This window comes from Petaurus breviceps, unplaced genomic scaffold, assembly GCF_028583685.1.
Source record: "Petaurus breviceps papuanus isolate PSGF00001 unplaced genomic scaffold, PetGlider_PUasm1.0 90740, whole genome shotgun sequence".
NCBI lineage: Eukaryota > Metazoa > Chordata > Mammalia > Diprotodontia > Petauridae > Petaurus > Petaurus breviceps.
The window spans coordinates 13,815,620-13,833,818 of NW_027187330.1; the positions used below are offsets into that span (position 1 = coordinate 13,815,620).

Consider the following 18,199-nt stretch of genomic DNA (forward strand, 5'->3'; position numbering starts at 1 on the left):
AGAAACATTGATATGTACATGTCATGAGAATGGGAATTTGAAGAGCTTCCCTGCTTTGAAAGTAAATTCTACCCCTAATAGACTGAATGTAATCACATGGAATCTGTGATGGGAGGAATTTGGTGAAGGGTAGAACAGAGCCACAGGAAGCTGGGAGACAGATCTAGACTAGATGGCTAGGAGAGAGGACACTCAAGCAAGGAGTCAGATAGGCTCATGAGTAAATATTGATCTAATATTGGTTTGTGGGAAGGCTAAAGGATGTTGTGATTCTGTGATGTTATGGCTTACTAATTTCTTTGCTACTTTGATGGAATTGGCTTACTGGTTTTGGGATTTGGTTTTCTGGTGTCTAAATGCTCTGCTTCTGTCCTCTATATTTTGCAATTGAACATAATGCGGGAATATTTATAGTCACAGTCAGTGTTGTGATCATGGGCATGGTAAATATTGAATTGGTACATCATCCAGTTACCAAACAATTTTAATTGCTTCTCCTCAATTAGTAGATTATAAAAAGCTTTGTGTTTCATGTAGCATGAACATCATGAGTATTAGTTATGCTGATATCTATTAGAAACATAACTCTTAAATGTTTATTGTTATGCCAATATAATCACTCCCTTCCTAGTCATGCTTTTGACTTTTTCAGCTTTGGCACCATCCTTCAGCTGCCATCCCACCCTGGAACTTTCCTCAGTACCCAGAGCCTCCTCACACTAGAATGGATAGCACTGCACCATGCCTGCCCCATTCTTACATTAATGAGTTCATTCCAAGACTTCCATCATGGGAAGGAGAGTAGGCTGAACAACGCTCATTGTCTTTCTGGCTTTCCTTTGACATTCTACTACTATGTAGAGTTCCTACCTTACTCTTCCCCCAATACACATATAAGAACACACACAACCCTTTGACCTCCATCAACATTTCATATGTTTTCATCTGCCTTTCAAATGGTTGGTATTTGTCTTTCATGCTTGAAGGGGTCCTAAATGATATCACTATGTAGGGGTCAAGGTACCATGTATCTAACTGTGGCTAAACAAATTAATATGAGCCTGAGAGACTCTACCACAATCAGGCACAACTAGATCATACAAACTTTGGAGTGTAGATGTTTCCAAATTTGTGCATCTCATGCTTCTTTCAAGCTACTGTAATTTTGTTTTGCTCATCGAGCATAGTGCTTTCTTTGATGCTTACACAACATGCTGGGTGGTCCTAAGTGAGTATCTCCCATGTCACATAATCAAGTCCCAAGATCTTCAGGGAAACCTTGAGAGTATCCTTGTGATGCTTCTTCTGATGTCCATGTGAGCACTTGCTTTGTGTAAGTTCCCTGTAATATAGACTCTGAGACAAGGATGCATTTGATATTCGAACAACATGACCAGCCCATCTTAGTTGTGATCTCTGCAGTAGAATTTAAATGCCTGGTAGTTTTGGCAACACAATGATCCAAGACAAGTACAAAGAACTCAATGAAGGAAAATGCTATCCATGTCCAGATAAAGAAATGATGGGCTCTGAATGCAGATGGAAGCATATTTTTTTCACTTACTTTATTCTTTCTCATGTTTTTTTTTTCCTTTTGATCTGCCTTCTTTCACAATGGTGACTAATATGGACATATTTTTACATGATACCACATTGCATGATAGCAAGGATAATTGCCTATAATTTTCAGAAGAGAGGAGGGGAGGCACGGAGAAAAATTTAAAACTCAACATTTTGTAAAAATGAATGCTAAAAATTTTCTTGACACATAACTAGGGAAAAATAAAATACTATATAAAAGCAAATTTATGTAAAATAATAAAAATAAAATCCCATGGTTAAATAAATAAATGAATGAAAAAAGCTTGGGAGCAAACCCCCACCACAGTCCTGCTTTATTCCATTGTTGACTTGGAAAGCACAAGAGTATTATCCATGCAAGCATGCGTCATAAAACTGGCATACAATTCCTAAGAAATTCTCTTGCCAACCAAATTTTCCCATGATCTACCAAAGGAGCTTGTGACTGACAGTATCAAAGGCCTTGGTCAGATTGATGAACATTGTATACAGACCTCTCTTCTGCTCCTGGCATTTTTCCTGGAATTGTCAAGCAGCAAACATTATATCAACCATTCCTTGACCCTTTCTGTAGACGCACTGGCTTTTGTGTAGATGACCATCTTCCAGGTGAAAGATCAACCAATTAAGGAGGACTTTGACAAGAATCTTGCTGGCAATGATTAAGAGAGGGACCCACCTTGTGACTGTCACAAGAAAAGATATTTTCTTTTCCTTTATAGAGATGGAAAATGGAGGCATCTTTGAACTCCTGGGGGATAACTTTCTTTTGCCACATAATCCAGAAGATTTTAGTCAGTTTTTGTATGAACAGTGGAGTCACCCTTCCCCCATCCCACCTTTTAAATTTCAGCTGAACTAGAATGAGGAGCTTTACCACACAAGAGAAGTCTAATGGCATTCAAAACCTCTTCTTTATTTTGAAGTTTGGTCAGAAAGGGATTGACTTCAGTCTGAGGTATAGTATCAATAACTTCAGCATTGATTGATGATGGTCTGTTGAGAACATTATGGAAGCATTCAGCCCATCTCTCCAGGAACATGTCTTTATCACTAATGAATATGTCTCCATCAGTACTGAGTGGTGGAGATGCACCATAGATCTTTGACCCTGTAATGTCAAACAAAGGAGTATTCAGTGCCTTGTTTCAGTTCAAGTGTCTTTGAGCCTTACCGTGGTTATATCAAGTCTTTGTTAAGAAAAAGAACCTGTGAAGCCTACAGTGGGAGCAATTTGCCAAACACTAAAACAGGAAGGACAAAAGAGGTGGGTGGAACAGGGAGGAACTAATGACAAGTAAAAAGTTCACACCCAGCGGGGACTGAGCAGAACTGGGACAAAGCATAGCTGTGGTGGCTGGCACTTTGTCTATCTGTGTTGATGTTATTTTGGCAGATCAGTCTGCTGATAGAGAGGATGCTGTTGTTATAGAAGCCCTGTAACCTTACTGCTGGTTCAGAAGCCCTGAAAGAGGATTTTTTTTTTATTTTCTATTTACAGAAGTCCTGGAGGAGGGTTTTGCTGATGTTTACAGAGGTCCTGGGACTATACTGATGATTTGTATTGACTTCTCAGACATTGTTTGTGGGTCTGTGTTGATTTCACAGGCAGAAAGTGAAAGGATGATGGTTCTGCCAATGTGTATGAATGTTGTTGTGGCTCTGTTAATCTTTGTCTTCCCAGAAACAGAAACTGCAAAAGGCTTGAGGTGGACTGGTCACCATGAGCTTCAATATGGAATGGGAGTTAGATGAGGAGCTAGACAAGGAACTAGATAAAGAGGTGAGAGCTGCCTACCTGTGAATCCAGGTAATAGCTGGATGAATTCAGGCAAGAACTGGGAGCATGCAAGAGAAACCATGGAATTTGGGAGCCAGCCTCAAGCCAAGATGATAGGACCTTTCCTTGGGTACTTAGTGCTGACTGAAAAGATCATGGTTTACTGTGACTTACGGGTGGGAGACCTTTGTATTTTGTATCCTGGATGATATATTTTGTTTAAGAATATGTGGCACTTTAGTGCTAAGTTGTTATTTTATATTATTGTGAATGTTGAACTTTGGTTTATGTGAATATTTTGCTTTGGTTTATTGCTGAATGAATAGAGAGTTCACTATACTATGTGATCAGAAACTTAGAGATATCCATAGCAGCAGTCCTCTGGAGAGCTGCTTGTGCTTGGCTTTACAGGCCCACAAATTCTATTCAGGGCATCATAAAAATGTTCTGGATTTTTACTATGAACATAAAACTGAATTTCATCTGCCCCTTTACTGAGCCAAGAATTTTGCATCTCTCTAAGTTTCACTTGTACTTTACTTTTAGTACAGTCAAACACTGCCTTCTTAAAGATGGACAATTTATCCTGCTGATAGAAAAAAAGTTTTTTTTTCCATTTAGCATCTCCAGAACTTTATCATTTTTATCAAGAAAATCTTAATGTTTCTAGGTGTTCTGGTTCAGATAAGTAAAGTGGATGACCTTGATCTCTTCAAGGTAACCAAGCTCTAAGTGCTCCACAGTACTTTCTCCAGCCTCCTTCAGGGCCATTGGAACAAATTGTATTTATATACCCATTTAGCCTGGAGAAGTCTTCATATGCTTGGGGTAGACATCCACCTAACTCAAGATATGTTCAAGACTCCTTAATTACTCTCAACCAAGTTTAGCCTGACTGCTAGAATGGTTTATTGGGGGTATGGCCACTGCTCATGCTACAGCATCTTGAAGTCACAGATGAAAGTTAAGTGGATACCAAAGGCCGATGAGCTTCCCTGAAAAAGGGCTTGGCAGCCTTCATGTCAGAATTACTAGACTTCCCTGAATTCCCATACACCCTGCAATTTCAATATAAGCTCCTTGAAATTGGGTAGTATTTTGATTTTTAAAATTCCCAACAGTCAGCAAAATGCCAGGCACATAGAAAGTGCTTAATCAATTCTTATTGTGTTGCCTAGACAGGCAATTTGAAGCAACCATTGTGTTGGTGCTAATGGTACAGTTTCAGTTCAATATATTTGTTAATTACTTTAGACTATTTTGAGGTCTGTATTTATAGTATAGGGACCTGTTAACTGTTCATTTATGAACAGTGGGCTTCTAATAAACAATTTTGGCTATTAAAACATGATTTGTTGTGTATTCAGTAGATGCTAAGTTTTTGCAGCCTGAAGTGATGTTTGCACTTTTTACCATCCTAATTAATGCATTATGTGGATGATTAATGTTTGGGCTTTTAGTAGGAACAACATTTAGTGTTGTTGTCACATAGGGTCATTTAGGGTCATTTCTCCATAAATTAGCTAGTTTTTCACAATGCCTTCTTCCCCCACATTGCAAAAAAAGAAGGAAAAAATGACAAACTGTCTTGCTATTGAGAATCAATGATCTGGAAGACTAAGGCTCAAAATTTGATATGACTTCCTCATATTCGAGGAACAAACCCCAGTATGCAAAGTATCAGGGCCTTTTTGAATTTTATATCTTTCTGATCAGGAATAACATCATGGAAAATGAGGAGACAAGATAGCCATACCCTATTAATTTTTTTTAATGAGAATGGGAGAGATATGGCCTTGTTTGTAAGTACCAAGGAAGCATTCTATAAACAGAGATTAGTGAGAGAGTAAGGAGGATAGATGTTGCTGTCTGCTTGAGAAGACAGGAGTGATTGGGAACATGTGGGAAGGTAAAGAGGGTGGTTTGTGAAAAAGATGGACCATTTCTTAATGTGAGATAGGGATGAAAGAAGAGATACCAGGAGAAGCCATCTGAGAGCTGTGAGATAAGAATGATGGAAGAAAAGGGAACTATACAAATAGTCAGTTTCCAGTGAAACATCAGGGAAGATAAACTATGGGAAGTATAAGGAGGGAAGAAAAGGTTTGGAAAATCCACTATATGGGCACAATATTGTGGGGTGGGGGGAGAAAGAAAGAGAGACAGACAGAGAGAGAGACACACAGAGAGAGAGGAAAAAAAGAGAAAGTGGAAAGAAGGGTGGAAGGAAGGAAGAGAAAATGGAAAGAAAGAAGGAAAGGAAAGAGGGAGTGAGGGAAAAAAGAAGAAGGTAGAGGGAGCAAAAGAGAAAGATAGGGAGAAAGGAAGGAAGGGAGGGAAAAGAATTAAGAGAAAAATAAAAAAGAAGAAATGGTAAAATCATTTCTATTTTTAAACATTAATTTAGTTGTTAGAATTGTAAAGGTGAGAACCTTGTCCATTTACAAAAAAGTGAAAATATTCCTTAAGGAGCTGAATAAAACCAATCTTTGTACTTTCATTATGAATTAGAGGATGGATAATTCACAGGTTTTCACTGAAGAGATAAAAAAAAGAGAGAAATTGCTTTTATTGTCTATCCAGAGACAACATGAAATATAATTTCATGGGACATTTGATCATCTCATATTTCAGTGCTCATAAGTATTTATAAAAAAAGAATACTATGAAAATAATTATAGAGCTCATACCAACATAGTTGCAGAGCATGTGGAATAAGAGACTTTTTACAAAGAACTGAATGAGCATATACTTTATTACTTGATGACTTTAAGATAAAGGTGAGACTAGAGGAGGATGGCAAAAAATAAAAAATTGGAGGAATATGGTTCAGAAATCCAAAGTGATAGAAGTCACATCACTATAGAATATACTGAAGAGTTTGCCCATAAATCACAAATACTTTCTTCAAGAACATCCTAAAACACAGGATGAGGTGTGTACCAAACATATAACAAAATTATATAACAGTATGTTAAATGTTCTCATCTGTAAATGATGCGATTGGACTCCGAAGACTTTTTTAGTTCTAGAACTATGATGCCCTATTTTAAATTTGTAAATATGTGTATGTACACATATAATATGCATATACAATTTTGCATACACATATGGACATACATCTGCTTATGAATATGTGTACATGTGTGCATACATATACAACATATACACACTATCACTTATGCATATATTTATATAAAAGTATGTATTTCAATGTGCGCAAGCATGTTCACCTCCATGTACATGTATATATTTTGTCCAGGTCTGTGATTTCAGTGGTAAAGGGAACTCTTAGGAAGGAACTCTCCCTATAAATGCAGATTCATACCTGCTCTGCCGCTTAGTGTTACAGGGTTGCCTGGAACTCTAAAAGGCAAAAGCCACTTAACCAAGGTCAGTTGGACTTATATATCCTATACTACATAAACCTTCTATGATCAGGCATACAAGTATTATTCTGTAGATAAATATTTAATGTTCTCTGAGTCTATGTCTATAAAAGTTCTTTAAAAAATAATCTTTAAACATTCAAGTAATTAAATAAATTTATACTATTCAAAAATGTCACATAAACAATTTAGTAATGAAAATGCATGATTAGGTTCATTAATAGAAAGATAGCAAGCCACACTTCTAAGGTCAATTCAATTCCATAAACATTTACTAAGTAACCACTTTCTTAAATGCAGAATGTCTTAAAGGACAAAAAAAGAAATGGTTTCTGACAGTTGGGAACTTTAACATAATGAGGGTGTTTATAGTCCTTCTAAACATAAAAATTAATGTTGTCACACAATATATTTATTAAACATGCAGGTATGCATGCATACACACATGTATAATTATATATGTGTGTATATTTGCATACATGCATATAAATTATTTATATGTATGTATATGCCCACATTAAATTTTATACACATACATTTACTTGTAGAGAGCCAGGGAATTTATTTAGATCATAAAATTCAGTTTAACTCTTTTTGCTTTGTTACTCCTAAGTCCTTTAAAAATTTTTTCAACTTGTGGTCTCTTTCAGTCTTAGTGTTCCTTTGACAATCCTCTTTAAAAGGAAGCTACAGAGATGAGCTTAAAAAATAATGTATTTACTTAGTATCATTGATCATTATATTGTTTAACTTTCTTATGTTTCTGTAGTTGGTGTTTACAAATAAAATAATCTCTTCATCCCTATTTGTTTTTGTTATCGATGGTTGTTCCTATTTTGCCAACATTTCAAATAACTCTCTAGTCATGAGTAGATGCAATTTTTTACATTTTAGTATTGCTCATGTTTTTTTTGTTGTTGTTGTTGTTTGTTTGTTTTTTGCTTTTTCTTGGAGGGCAATTGGAGTTAAGCAACTTGCCCAAGGTCACACTGCTAGTAAGTGTTAAGTGTGTGAGGCCGGATTTGAATTCAGGTCCTTCTGACTCCAGGACCGGTGCTCTATTCACTGCGCCACCTAGCTGCCCCCAATATTGCTCATGTTTATTTACTTATCTTTTATTTAGGGTTGCAGTTAGAACTCCTTTCCTTTTTTGGAATAAATTACTCCATTCCTTTCAGCAATTCCTTATACCTGTAGAATAATCCTGTGACACTTGAATTACCTTTCCTTCTAATATAAAGATTCCTCCCTCTCCAAACCCCAACTTCTCACAACACTTATTATATGTCACTGAAATTGTTAAATTTAACCACTATATATCTTGTAGTTTAAAATGTGGTGTCCAGTCTTTATTTGTTTCTTTTTCTTGATGCTGAACTATGCATTCTCTCAATGGATCCATTTTTGACTGTACTAAACAGCTTCACAAAGTTTTCCTATATTTCCTGAATTTTACTGTTCGGATTTTCTGATGTATTATATTCTTTTGGTAGATAAATAATTGTGAAGTTAACTTGGCTAATATGGTTAGTAGTTTTGTTCTGTACAGAATTGCTATTTTTTTTGACATGTTGATTTTTTTCTTCTGTAAAATTTTCCTCACTCCAATACTTTTGTATTTTAATTCTGTCCTGACAGCTTCTACTAATTTGAAAGGATTCTTAATTATATATTTTCCCCTACCTAATGGTATTTGTTTTTAAATTGTTTTGAGAGCTTTAATTTCTATTCTAAAATCATCCTTAATATTTTGTCTTTCAGGAATTTTATTTCATTTTGTAACTATTTGGGAGTTTCTTGGTATTGTTCCATAATCTCTAAAGAGTTCACAAATTATGTAAGGGAGAGAGGGAGGGAGAGAGAGGGAGAGAGAGAGAGAGAGAGAGAGAGAGAGAGAGAGAGAGAGAGAGAGAGAGAGAGTTACTTTTATTGATTTTTTTTCTTTTGGTGTGTGTATGTGTGTGTATGCGTGTGTGTAAAACATCTACCCATTCCCACCACATATCCTGGGCTCATTTTCATTACTCATCAACACTGACCTGTTAAGTCACAAAATGGTTGGATTTTAGTATTACCAGAAGCCTAGGGTAACACTTTGGGTGGATATTTTCCTGAACACTAGCTTGTGAGCCCCTAGCAGCAGGCTTTCCTTTAAAAATCAGACAAAAGATACAGTTCTTTATAGAAAGGCTTTATTCAAATTGTGAAACAAGAATAGTAGTAACAAAGTCTTTCCCCCAATGCTAGGGACACACTTTCCCACAAATATGTCAAAAGTTCAAGAAAGGGAAAGAGTAGACATGAACATGAAGTACAATTGCTGTGAGGTATACCTATAGGAAATATATATGGCCAAGACAAGCTATAATTCCAGAACCGTAGGACCTCAGTACCAGTTCTCTCTTTAGAGAGTCCTCATGAAGTTTATTAAAAAAAAAAAAACTGAGTAACAAAGTACTCTGAAAGCCTTTCTTTCTTGAGGGCTCATACCTTCACTTCCCGTCGGTGGCTCTTCTTGGTTTCTACTCCACAAAACATCATAAATCCATGTGACCACCTTTTCCCTCACATTTTCAGCTTCCTTTTATATGTTGTCTTCCCCCAATATGTTGTAAACTTGAGGGCAGAGAGTGTCTATTTTTTTCTTATTCATATATCCAGTACTTAGCACAGTACTTAATGAATTGAATATTATGAAGGGTTCTCACTGTTCATGTACAGGGCATGTCAACATCTTTGCTAGATTGGTGGCTCAGCTGAGTATACTCCTAGGGTGTAGTGTCTCAACTAGAAGGGTCAGTATGCTGATTATCTGCACGAAGCAGTTAACTTGGTGACTTGGCTTCTCATTACTCCACTTTATCTTTACTCCACTTTATCTTTACTCCACTTTATCTTTACACCAGATACTGCCAGAATGGATTGTCATCTAATGAAGTTTTAGTCACTGTGGGCTGGGTGGTACTGAGCTTTCCTCAGCTGAAGTATCCTTGTGATCTTTTAAGTTATGCTGCTACAGACTTCTTTCTTCTACAGCAGAAGTTTTTTTTTTTTTTCCCTTTGACTCCCACAGACTCTTAGCTGTGAGGTTATCACTTTCAGGCAAATGAGAAAAGGCTTGCCCCTCAACAAATTCTCCCAGGATCAGAAGTCTTTAGCCTCCAAGAACTATTCCTAGCTACCTGAAGTTACTTACTCTGAGTTCAGTCATTTTTACTTCCCTTCCTCATTTGGGAATCAGTTTTATGTAGATGAATGGATAGAGACAAAGATTATAATCTATAATCTGAAAGACCTTCTGCCCTCTTTATATGCATTGAAGGTATTCAAACCTTCTGCCTTATCTTGAGTGAGAATAGTCTATTTTTTCACCAATGTCTTTGGTTTGTTGTTGCTATTGTTGTTTGTTTGTTTGGTTTTTTGCTCCTGAAGACATTTAACATTGGCTGAAATCTCACTTTGGCCCAACCTTTATGTTTCCTTCCCTGTCCTTCTTTAATCATTCCCGCTTCACAGATATATAGACCCTTGAAACTAGACTTTAGGGCCACATCCTCCTTCACACATTTTAGAATATGGAAGTCACTGAGTTGTATTTCAAACCCTATGAAACTCTGAAGGAAATACTAGCTCCAGGTGATTTTCCCATCCCATTTTCTTTGACTTGAACAGCTAATTCATGTAGCCATAGACTGTTTTTATATATCTTTTCAAACCCAAACCTCAAAGGAAAGGATTTTAATGGTATATTTTTGCCTTGTGTATTCTGACATCACCTCTCCACCTTTTTTTTTTGCATAAATGAACAAAATCAGTTTCAGTAACTTCTTGCGGAGTAGTGGTGGTACTGGAGGAGGTGGGGTTGAAAGATTCTTGTTTGTGGCATCACCTATAATTATTCTAACTCTGGTATATAATTGCTTTCTTTTGAATTTTGGGGTTAAAGAAGTTTACAGGAAAGAGAATATTCTGCTACCTTACTGGTCTTTATGATACCTCTTTTAAGTAAGATTATTTTTTAGAAGTATAAATTATCCAGAATACATATTTTTTTCATTGTTCATGATTCTAAAGTTGAATATTTAAAAATGAAAAGTTATGAATTATGCCTAATTGATAGATCTCATATTAAATAAATTTTGACATGAGTGTGAATTATACTCAATTGAAATTGCAGAGATAATTTAAGAAAATAAAATGTTAACTCTTAGGTTGTAAACTTGTTGTATAGTCACGTCTGACTCTTCATGAGTTCATTTGGGTTTTTCTTGACAAGGATACTAAAATGGCTTGCCATTTGCTTCTTGAACCCATTTTACAAATGAGGAACTGAGGCAAATAGGGTTAAGTGAGGTGGCCAGGGTCACACAGCTAGTAAGTGTCAGTTAGCAAGAGGGCAGATTTAAACTTGTGAAGATGAGGCTTCCTGACTTCAGACCTGAAACTTTTCCCACTATTCTACCTAGTTCCTTCTAGGTTACAAGCTTAATAGGTTTCTACTCAGCAAGTGATTGCTGAATGTGAGGGGGGAAATGCTGGTTTTCTATGGTCTAAATATTTAAATGGAATAAGGTTTGATGAAAAGAATAGTATAGGACTTAATTTGGGGGTACTATAGACAACTATTTGCCACCTAAACCTTTATATACAGAAAAGAGAAACATATAAGTATAGTTTATTCCATAATAGAAATGTTTCCTCGTATTGCCCCAAATCAGGCATTATCCAGGCTGTGAAATAATTGCAACCGGGAAGAGAAATCTAGATTTAGATATACAAATTACTCTAGTGGATATGTTGATCATCTTGTCCTACATGACCCCAGGACCTTTTCTTCATGTTGCCTATAATATACATTAATCCCTTTGTTATCTAATATAGTTAGAAGGGATGTGTTCTTTGTAAAAAAAAATCTTTAGATTAATAGAGAGTCATCAATAAATTGACTATGGATTAATAATATTCAAATAGAGTAAAACCATATATATTCAATGCTAAAATTAAACATACTTTAATATCCCTTTGATCATTCAGAATACATTTTTAGGTTCTTTTTCATGCCTTAGAGTCATTACCATGACCGTTTTTAGAGCTTGACATCGTTAAAGGCTGAAAGAATACAAGAAATTGTCCTTCCCATAGCAAATTTTACTGTATCTAGGCTGAACTTGTAGAAAGCACCTGCTCAACTTAATATTCAATTCAATAAACATTTTTAAGCACCTACTATGTGCCAGAGACTGTATTAAGTGCTTTACAAATATTATGTCATTTGAATCTCACAAATCTGGGAGAGAAGTGCTATCATCTTCATTTTTCAGTTGAGGAAATTGAGGCAAACAGATTAGATGACTTGCCTGAGGTCAAAAAGTAAGATTTTAAGAGTGGATTTGAACTCACTTCTTCCTGACTCCAGACTCAATGATATATTTATTCATTGTTCCACCTAGCTGCCTCTAGGAAAAGGTACAAGTGAGAACCCTTCATGTTCAAGCAGAACAGTGCTGGAAGAAGGAATTATACTATTTTTTTGTGAACAGTTTATTATATAATTATACTGTTGGTTTTTTTTTTCATACTAGAACATTCTGAGAGCTTCCTGAAATCATAAACACCAAAAGATACCAATCTGGGGAGTCTCTGTCTTTGACAGCATTTTCTAAGTTCTTTATATTTTGGGCATGCTCTAGCTCTAATATATTATAATGTTATAGAAGAAATACTGGATACTTAGAGACTATACTTGATGGCAGTATTCAAGGCATGTCAATTTTTACCAAGGCAGTAAGACTTCAATTACAGATTCAATCATAGATTGCGGGTAAGTTGGCTAAGGACAGCCTAGTTGAGTTTGGAAAAGTGTATTAACAGTTTGGCTACAGAGCAAGTTATTCAGTCACAATCACCCTTTAAATATATATATATATATATATATATATATATATATATATATATATATATATTTAATTTTGATGGTCATGAAATTATTTTTTTTCTCTCTCCTACACATCTTTCAATATATTTGAATATATGAAAATATATTTCAATATATCAAGGAAGAAGTGGTGAGAGGGAAGGAAAAATTAAGAAAACAAAACCATTATAACAAATATTCAAGGCAAACTAATTGCTATATTGGCCATGTTTAAAAAATGTGTGTCATTCTGCTTATTTTGCCCATTACCTCCCATTATTGGGAGGGAGTAGGTCATGCCTTATCAACAATCCTCTGGAATTGTATTTGGTGATTACATTGATCAGAGTTCATCATTCTTCCAAAGTCATTTGTCTTTACAATATTTTTGTTATTGTACAATTTTTTTTTCAGTTCTGATCTCTTTGGTCTATGTTAGCTCACAAAGTCTTCCCAGGTTTCCCTAAAAACACCTCTTTCATTATTTACTATGGCACTATAGTATTCAATAGTATCCACATATCATAATTTGCTTACCCATTCCCAAAATGATGGAAACCTTAGTTTCTTGTTTGTTTTGTTTTTCCTTCTTTCTTTGATGCATTATTACTGCTGGATCAAAAGTCATCTGTTTTAGTCCTTTTTAGGGTATGTTGCAAAATTGATTTCCAGACTGTCTGTTCCAATTCACAGATCCACTAAGGGCACATTGATATGTCTGGTTTCCCACAACCAACCAACATTAGTTTCTTTCCTTTAGGTCAACTTTGCCAAGGTGATGAGTGTGAAAAAGACCTCAGAATTGTGTTAATTTGTACTTCTCTAATTATTAGTGATTTGGAGAATTTTCTTTTCATGTAGTTCTAGGTAGCTTTTATTTCTTCCCCTAAGAATCACCTTTTTATAACCTTTAGATGTTTATCAGTTAAAAAAAGCCAAGATTATTGTAGATCATCTATTGAGTTGTAGGTTTATTGAAATCTTTGTCAGTAAAGGCATAACCACATTGACAAAATCAGAACTGCTTAAACTATTGAAGTCTTAAGTGATAGGACACCGATACCATTTTGATTAATTAAATACTAGGGAATTTTATTGCTTTTGTCCTGGACAGATAAAGAGAGATGGTATGATAAAATGGAATAATAATGCTGGCCTTGGAGTAAGGAAGGTCCAAGGATTAAGTGAGTTGTGTTCTTCTGATACCATTATCCTAAGTAAGACAATTCAGTTCTGTATGCTTCAGGAAATATCCGAAGACTTTTCTACTAAGTTACAGATGATTCTCAATCTGAATTCTGGAGAGCGTTCACATTTTGCGGACATAAATCACAGAACATGAGCACATCTCTGTGTGCATGTTTATGTATCAGTGTGTGTGTGTGTGTCCCAGGAAAACTTATCTGCCCTTTTATTTCTTTGAGATACTATTTTTTCTGGGCCTAAGAAAACAGAGACAACTAGTGGAATAATATCTGAGATCTTGTCACGGGAAAAAGAGAAACCTCTCTTCTCTTTGAGCCTGATGATCCCTTTTACTAAAGGAACAAAAGCAACTCAGCAGGATGAAAAAAATATGACATTCCTGTCTGTGTTTCTTCCAGGCTAGGGCATCATTGATATGAGCAGCAAGTACCACTGAGATGCAGAATCAGTGAGGGCCACCACAGAGGCAATGATGATTGAGACCACAATTAGCATTGCCGAAAGCCTGATTAGAACTCTGAAGTATTAAGAATCCTGTCTGCAGGCAAGGAAACAGCATCTCTCCTGTTTTACCTGGAATCAGTGAGCCTAAGAAAGAAGTAAACATTCTTCCCTCTATTCTTTTTTTTCTCTGGAAGCTTCAGGCATGTCATGGAAGGAGATGGGGAAGTAGGCTCAGTATGGGGTCAGTAGAGAGAGTTTGTATTTTTCTTTCACATTTCACTCCATGTTACTGAAAAGTATATGATTATAATATACTAAGTATCTGAAACTATGAGTGCCATGGGATGTGATATAGGAGAAAGGATTACTCTTAAGAGGCAGGGGCACTGGATCACTTATAATTTTTTTTAAGTTAGAATTCACATTTAAATGATTTTTTAAAATTCATCCCCCCTCCACATTGAAATGGAACTAAGTCAGAAAATTAAAAAAAAAAAACATTCCTGAGTTAAGAGCTCAAAAGCAGCATTTCAATGTTACTTCCCAGGCTTTCTCAGGTTCTCAGTCCTCCTTAAAAAGTAACCAAATAGATCTCATGCATGGAAGACAAAAGGAATAATTTATGTATATTTCTATAGAGGTATTTAAATAAGATACTTGACAATGAGCTAATTTTAAACTTTCCCAAATGGGTAATATCAGTAAGGACAGACAACAGGAATTTATTAAGCATTTACTATGTGCCAGACACAATCCAGCTGACACATATCTCCCTGAATGGGACAGGGGATGTAGGACTGAATTAAACTGCTTAGGCATATACTGAAAGTTATGATGACTCAGTTACCCATTGTTCTCAGTCCTGCTTATAAAATAGTATTGGGAGAGACTCTGGTGGGGAAGGAGATACCAAGTCTGCAGTTTTCATATCATCTGCTCTTTGACACATCCTCCTACCTACAAATTGTCATGTTCTTCCTAGCTTGGGGAGGAACTGAGTTTCAAGGGCCACACCTTTTTTACTGAGGTCACCTATCTGGATAATCTTAAAGTTACATAGAAAAGTTGTTCCCACCTTAAAGTCAGTGCTGATCTTCAAACATGAATGTATTGTCACCTTGACATACTTAAAATAAAATCCTCTTTATTCTCTTTATCCTGTTTTGCCTCCTTAATCAGGATAAAAGCCCAAATGAAGGATTTTCCTTTCAACACATATATAACTATATCCGCTCTACATTTAACTTCTATCAATATCTAATTATCAACTAGATATAGATATGTCTATATGGATACATAAATATATGTATATCTATGACTATATATATACATACTATTGTAATGGTAATTTGAAGAACTTCCCTGCTCCTTAAAAGACTGAATGTAATCACATAGAGCTTGTGGAGGGAAGAGTTTGCTGAATGGGTGGAGCAGAAATGGTAGAGCAGAGCTGAGAGGAAGCTGGGAGTCAGAGCAGTTAGAAAGGAAGGAGGAAAGAGGACAAAAGCAAAGAAACAGCTATACTTGTGAGTCTTTGTGGGAAGACTTTGGGATGGTGCTGCTCTCTGTGCTGTTATTGCGTATAGATTTATTTGTTGCTATGATGGATTCAGTTTTCTGGTGTTGTGATTTGGCTTTCTGGTGTCTGAATAAATGTTTTGCTTTTGTCTTACATATGGGAAGTCTGTTATATTTTGCAATTCAGAACTATGCTGACATATTCATAGTTGCTGTCAGTGCTATGAATATTGCCTTGGCCATATAACTATAAATACACAAGTGTGTGTATGTGTTTGTATGTGTGTGTGTATATTTACATGTGTATACACACACATACATATGCTTATCTTAGAGAGTTTCCTTGGAAACTGGAAGGTTAAGTGCTTTGTCTATGAACCCATAGTTATTACATGCTCAAGGCATCATTTGAAACCAGTCTTTCTGACTATGTTATACAATAAGTCATGATACCTTTGTGTATATATACAAACAAATACAAACACACTTCAGTCATATGTATGTATATATGTGTGCACACACATGTCAACAAACATTTATTAAACCCTCCAAGTATAGATAACTGTACTAGTAAATAGGGGAGAAATTAAAAAAAAAAACATAACCCTACCTCCAAGGAACTTTCAGTCTACTGCCATGTGTGTGTGTTTTTTTCTGCAATATAGTATAATAATATGGAGAAGAAAGCTATCTGTAACATTTTGGTCCAAGTGAAATTACTTGTATGCATAGTAACATAATGAGGTTCTTGGCCTCAAATATATTTCCCTTCTACAAATTAAATACACATACACACACACAGACAGGTCAATTCTTTTCTCAGAGTCTCTGGATGAAGACAAGCTAATGAGCCTCATCAAACATTTACTTGCCCAGTCCCACATCAGCACCTGGGAAGTAGGGGTTACCATATGTATTACCAGGGTCAGATTGAAGCTGGTCGAACTAATATTCCAGGTGATGTTTAAAGCTTTTAAATCAGAATGATTTCCTGTCACTCCAGATAAGGCAGATACTAAAATCACTTCCCATCACTTAGTGCTTGGGTGCATTAAAGGACAGGACACTAATCTACTTTGTCACTAAATCCACTCAATTACTTTTTCTAATCATTTCAATACTAAGGTTTGGGAGCAAAGAATAGGTACCTGCATACTTGAAGCACAAATCCCAGGAAGAACACAATGACGGGAAATTGTTTTTCTTAAACAGAAAATTTGTTTGGTTATGACCATTATTCAAATCCCTAAAGCCAAAAGACAGACTAGGAAGCTTCCTGAAAGCCTGTGTTTTCAGAATTGAGTAGGAAGCTGTTATTTAAGATATTATCAAAGGGTATGAATAGTAAAGAAATCCTTGTGAAGAATTATCATCCAGGAGGGAACTCAACTTAGAACTGACAAAGAAATTCAATGAGATGCTATTGTCAAAATTATGTTTCTCACTTAAAAAAAAATCATGCATCTTTTTTGTGGGGTAGGGAGAGGACAGGAGGTAGGAGAGAGGTAATTTTTTCTAGTATGGACCTAATTTTCATTGTATCTTAGTTTAAAATAAGAATGAACTAATTTGGCTTGAGATTTGGAAGAAATTCGGGCATTTTTGAGGACAGTCAAATTTTGGATTCAGCAGTGTTTGAAGTAGAGAGGTCTGGAGAATGCCATCTTTGTTCTCCCAGGGGTGCACTGCTTTGCTCAGCAAGCTGTCTTCTCCTGGGACCACCCCACAGCCCCACCTGCTGAATGAGTGAGGGCAAGTGGGTAGAATATAGAAGAGGTCTGATAAATAGCTGAGAAGGTTCTTAACCTAGGGTCTGTGAATCCATTTTCTCAATACTCTGGCACCTCCAAGGGTGTTCTGCATCTACCTCATGCAGCTCACAAGAGTCAGTTCTTAAATTTTCAGTATGAGCATTTATAGCTCAAAAATCAGTAGTCTCTACAAATCCGGGCTTGATTTATTGTTTTTTTTTAATTGTCTAGATTAAAGAAAGTATTAAAATGAATATTAAATGTGAATAATATGATTCATACATTTTTCCCCCTAGAGAACCCCATTGTTAAACACTTACCAGAAAATCTCTCTTTTGTTCTATAAACATTGCTTGAGCTCAGCGGAAATGTAGTAGAAGGCTCTTAGGACAAAATCATAACCAGAATGTAAACATGGCAGCCTGTTGAGTAGAGGACACTATTACTACCATTGCTACTATGACTGCTACTGTGACTACAACTACAAGTATGACTATGACTACTACTACTACTGCTGCTACTACTGCTGCTGCTACTACTACTACTACTACTACTATGACTATTACGACTACTACTACTACTGCTGCTGCTACTACTACTACTACTACTATGACTA

General features: G+C 35.9%; 1 long non-coding RNA gene across 1 annotated transcript in view; it reads right to left on the reverse strand.

Moving 5' to 3' along the window:
* Window positions 1–1,568: 1,568 nt before the first annotated feature.
* LOC138145472 (uncharacterized) overlaps window positions 1,569–18,199 on the reverse strand; it is a 185,238-nt gene continuing 168,607 nt past the window's right edge. Inside the window, exons 3-4 of the long non-coding RNA XR_011164236.1 lie at window positions 17,904–18,005; window positions 1,569–2,692 (exon numbers count right to left, since the gene is read on the reverse strand). This is a non-coding gene — a long non-coding RNA (uncharacterized lncRNA). The remainder of the gene's footprint in view (window positions 2,693–17,903; window positions 18,006–18,199) is intronic.